At 37.1% G+C, this 5,234-nt stretch overlaps 1 long non-coding RNA gene across 1 annotated transcript; it reads right to left on the bottom strand.

The window, feature by feature from the left end:
- Positions 1–413: 413 nt before the first annotated feature.
- LOC138689709 (uncharacterized) lies at positions 414–3,625 on the bottom strand. The gene is made up of 2 exons (XR_011328609.1): positions 3,276–3,625; positions 414–1,714 (listed from the first exon to the last, which is right to left on the bottom strand). It is a non-coding gene; the product is annotated as an uncharacterized lncRNA (long non-coding RNA).
- Positions 3,626–5,234: the final 1,609 nt, after the last annotated feature.

Below are 5,234 nucleotides of genomic sequence, written 5' to 3'. Positions count from 1 at the left end.
TTATTGAGGAATAGCTGACAAGTGGGAATTTATTCTGCTTGTGATTGTCTTTTATTGTCATATTTACCAAGTGTTTAGTTGTTTGAGTCTAGTTTTTCACCAATATGTCGTGTACAGTCATCAGATAAGTTATGGCTCGCTATCTGCTATCAATGTAGATAAAGAAATGTATACTCATATATTTAACCTGACACAGAGAAGGGAGATTTAATTAACAGTTCATAAATCATATCATATTGCCAATCTGTTATAAATATACCAGAAGGGTTTGATCTAATCTGAATTTCTATGTGCACCAAATCTATCTTCCTCCTTTTTTCACTAATCACCAATTGCTTTGGTACTATAACAGATATAATAAATCATATACTTGTAGTAAAAGGCACTGAATAACTTGATTGCTGTTTGCACCATCACAATTCAAGACCTTGATTTTATTCTCAAATTCTTAACAAATTTCACAGAAAGGCTTCATTGCAAGTGGCAGTTGGATGACTCGTCTGCAACCCAAACTGCATACACATCATCGACAGCAACACGGATAACCCTTCTAGTTTGTGCAGAATAGTATATTTGGTACGTTTCAGATGGCTGTGGACAGAGAAAGAAAAAAACTACAAACCATAAGCTCAAACACTGGAAAATTCAGTGTTATGTTTATCAGTCATGCAGGTTGTTCCTTTTACTTCTGCAGTGGAAGCCAAAGAGTTCGTTTGGCATTAATTAATTATTTCTAATCACCTTCTCTCCTTTACTAAAAAGCCAAGTTCATACTCTCTTCAATACTCAGCCCAGCTGGGGTCTAACTAACCTTAAGAAATCTTGAACATTGCTTTAAACAGAACAGAGAATTCTGTAGCCAACCTATAGGATTAACTTTGGTCTTCTTAGTCCTGATTATGTGCATTAATCAGAACATCATCACTATTCTTATCAGCACTTTCTTAGAATTAGCTCTGTCTGAAAGCTGTCAAAACTGTTAATAATTAAAACCAGATAATCGTAACATTCCAGAATCTCTGACACACCGTTATGACCCTTTGCTGAGGGAACGGCTGGGTAGGATACTATAGCTCTTCAAGAAACATTTCATCTGTGGAGGAAACAGAAATCATAAATCTTTCTTCATACATGCCAAGGAAAATAATTGCTTTTTTTTTCCAGTTTCTTCTACCATGGTCTGTATATCCATGATACCTGACATTGAAGCTATAAGTCATTTATCAAAGACCGAAAGAAATTCTAAGAAAGGTAGTAGGACAACATTCTAGCTTCAGAGTGCTAATGGATAGATGCTTTCTGTAGTTTGTGTCAAATTTACTGAATAATAAGAGAAATTCCACTTCATGTTTCCTTGGTTACGAATCTCTCTACTTAAGGCATTAGAATTTGAAAGTCAAGCACAGAGTAAAAACATACAGTTCAATATAGTCCAGGCTGAAATTCTGAATCTCCTTCTAGAACAGGGTAAAATATATTTATGTGTTGAATCCCAATGAGTGAGATCCTCTTTCTTCACAAACCAGGGGTCTAAGCATTTTCATTAAGATTAAGGTATGAGAATATAGAAACAGAGCTGCAAAGGTTTTTTGCCTTTTTGGATGATCTGTATGTTTTCAGATATTCTTTCCTTGAGATCTAGGAGTCACTACTGTTCCCAGTGGGTCCAACTTGTAATACAGTTGTTCCAATGTGCACTTTAATCAACTTCTTTCTGTAGCAGAAGTAGATGAAAACATGATCAACTCCCTCTCTCAGACAACAGGATAGTTTTGGTGTGATCAAGGAAATAGATAGCCAAATTAGGAAAACAACTTGTAGGTCATCAAGAAGTCCCACCCAAAGTGTTCAGAAGTGTCCAGAACAAGCAGATTGTGAGCACCAACAATAGTGAAGCAAATCAGAAAAAAACAGTAAATCAAAAAACAAATGACCTGATCATCAGCGAGGTGTTCTTTAGTCAGTCCTACAGCTAAGGACACCGAAGAGTACTGGGATAACCAAAACTGGCTGAAAAACGACTGCAGGGAGGGAAGTCCCACAACCACGCACCAGGAGCCAGGACCATCTCTTCATCCTCTGGGGAACCCATGGAACAGAGAAGAGACCAGGGAAGCCTCACAACCCTGCACCAGGACTATGCATAGCACAGAAGCAACTACTACGCTCACCGCCAAGCCTCCCTGCAGGACTGCACCATCTGTCATGTGGAACAAGGAGGTCATGCAGAAGCCTCTATGTTAACCCAGCTGGCTCCTCTCCCCCACTGCACCATCTCCACTACAGCACAGGGAAGTCATGTAATTAATAAAATGCATATATTGGTGATTGAAGTGCTTTACTATGCAAATCTATTTACCCTCTATTTTACTGTCATCTGATTTTATATATGATACATGTAGGTTTGACTTACTGGGGCTAAGGGGAGTCAGGGGAAGCAGCTCTTAGACAACAGCAACCTTGAGTAACCTAGTGAAAGGAAATGGATGGTGATGCACTACTTTTTGATCCTTTTTGGAGCTGAATACTATTGAACAGCGCTAAGATCTGAGGGAGGAATCTGCAAGTAAAATGTGCTGACATTGTGACTGCTTTCACTTTGAGAGGAATAAAAGACAATTTAGAGAGATCTTTTCACTGTTGTTACTTACATTAGCATGATCTGTTCAATACAAGCTAAAAATTTTCCACTCTTGCATAGAAATGATTTTAATTATTTTTTATTTAGATGCAAAAAACTTAATGAAAAAGTTTCTCAGATTCTACTTGATTTAGATAAAGTATATAATTCAGCAGGGAAGAAATGCTAAATGAAATGGAAATTATCAGTGTGACAGAAAACAATCTGCTTTTGACTTATCTCGCTGACCCTTACATGTTGGCTGCAGAGTACTGGGCATTATTTCTGAGCCCCCAGTATCTTATTGGCATTTGTAGCCTTGTGCAGAGAGTAGTAATTTGCAGTAAATCTCCTCACACAGGGTTATATTCAGAATGAATTCTTATCTGAATAGTGCAGTGAATATTGATGATAAAATACTGAGCTTTCATGCTTGGTAATAAGAGACCAACTATTTCATAACTTCCTTCCAAAAGATAAAGGCAAAATCAACAGGTGGAAGAAAGCAAATTAGTACCTTGGAAGCACTAAAAAAAACCCCCAAAACCAAAAAAACACAATGCAAGAGATAATTAGATAATTACTTAAAACACTAGATAATTACTTAAAACACAACAATATCCTTTTGCTCTCTTGACTCCCCTTTTTTTCTTACCTGTCTGATGTGATAAATCAATCCTCTAACAGCACACATACCACTCAGACCATTTTGGTTTTCTGGCTTCACATACACCCAGAAGAACAAATGTCTTCTTCTGATCCCACTAGCAAGTAGCTTGAATATTCTTCAGTTCTTTCAGGCCCCAGCAAGGGAATGTGGCAAGAGAGCAGAAGCTGCTGTAGTCCTATTCAGTTTCACCTAATAAAAAATTAGACTGCCATTAAGGAAATATTTGTGAGTCTTGTAGCACAAGTACAGTTTTTGTCTAGTGAACATTATACTTCTACAAAGACATTGCCAAGAGTAGGTCTTCCCTCTCTTCTCATTTTCTATATCTGCGCAAATAAAATAGATTAGGCACATTCTTGATCATGATGCAGTCTGTGTCCTTACAGCTGGTTTTCCTTATTCCCATAAACCAGACGGTTCAAATCCAAACTTGCTGTTGCTCACGCTCCTGGCAGGTGCTAACCCTGAAGCATGCCCAGGCACTGTCTGAGGGAGCATGAGTAAGCTGGAGCCAAAACCATGCCATGGACCATAGCAATTTAAGAGTATGGATGATTACATGGCAGCGCTCAGGCCCATTCCCTGTTCAGTTTACTAGTGTAGATGTAGACACTGAGAAGAGTTGGGAGTGCCAGTGAACACGAAACAGCACACGTTTTTTTCAAGGACAGTTTCACATAGGTTTTGGTACTGTTGAACATCAGATCCAAGATTTAAAGAACATTTGTTTAAGTGGAATCCTCTTTCTATAGCAAGGACCAGAATTTTGAAGATTTCGTCCTTAAAGAGAAGAAAAATTTAAAGAATCTAACTTTGTTAGAACAAGAAAAATGGAAAGGAAGTGATTCACATTTATCAAACATTTCATTTGAAAGAAGTTTGAAATGTCAGAATGGAAAAGTCAAGAAGAAGCAACAAGGTCAAATGTGTTTCATGTCAGAACAAAACTAGAATGATTTGTATCGCCTGTTCTCTGTAGAAGATATAACCAAAACAGAAATGTTCCTGCAAAAGCTCCCATTTTCATTGGAAAATAATTTGGCTAAATTTTTATTAACCCTTTTAAGAGCTCTTCATCAATGTTTTCCTCTATGGTTCCACTATATCTGTTACAGAGGGAAGGACAGGTCATCCAGCAAATGGGGGTGACATTTAAACTAATTATTGAACACTTCTAACTGAAAGCGTCATCATTGCTTCATTTCAGATTACTTTTGGTTTTGGGGGAAGGAATGCCAATTCTAGGTTATTACTGTGTATGAATCCTCTTTTTGTGTGTGTAGGAAATGCATCACTTTTCAACACACACAGTGTCTCATTCAAAACTGCTGACATCAACATGTGCAGTATGTTGGCATCATCCTAAACACATTTTACAGAGCAGCTTTGCTCATGGTGCACTAGAATGAGGAATACTCATGGGATGTCTTAACCTACTCTTAGATTTTGACTTTAGATGCATCAGGAGATCTGACATAGCCTCCAGCTGCCACAAAAGACCATCCTGCATCTGTACATGCTGACATACAAACACCCAGTTGTAGTTTTTTAGCATCAAACTAAATCCTGCTCCTAACTACTAGTTGACAAATATATATCTCCAGCCCCTAGACACAACATTCATTAAGCATAAAATTTGAATATATGAACAATTCAAACACTGTTAAACATAGACCAAGTTAGTTAATGGCTAGAAAAAGAATGTAAAAATGTTTAAGACAATGCAATAAAGCTATAAAATACTTATAAATGCAAAAATTAATACAGATATTTAAAATAATACTTTTTTTTTTTCTTCTGGGATAATATGTCACTTAATCTTACTTTTCTTTCACTTTCTTATTAGCTTTTATACAAAGGAACTTAAATTTAATAGGTAATTTCAGTCAGGAAGTCTAGTACTAATGATACCTTCAAAACCACTTTGCCAGTGTAAGCTGTGAC

The sequence above is a fragment of the Haliaeetus albicilla genome, chromosome 18 (assembly GCF_947461875.1).
Source record: "Haliaeetus albicilla chromosome 18, bHalAlb1.1, whole genome shotgun sequence".
Lineage (NCBI taxonomy): Eukaryota > Metazoa > Chordata > Aves > Accipitriformes > Accipitridae > Haliaeetus > Haliaeetus albicilla.
This window is presented reverse-complemented; position numbering and strand designations above follow the sequence as displayed.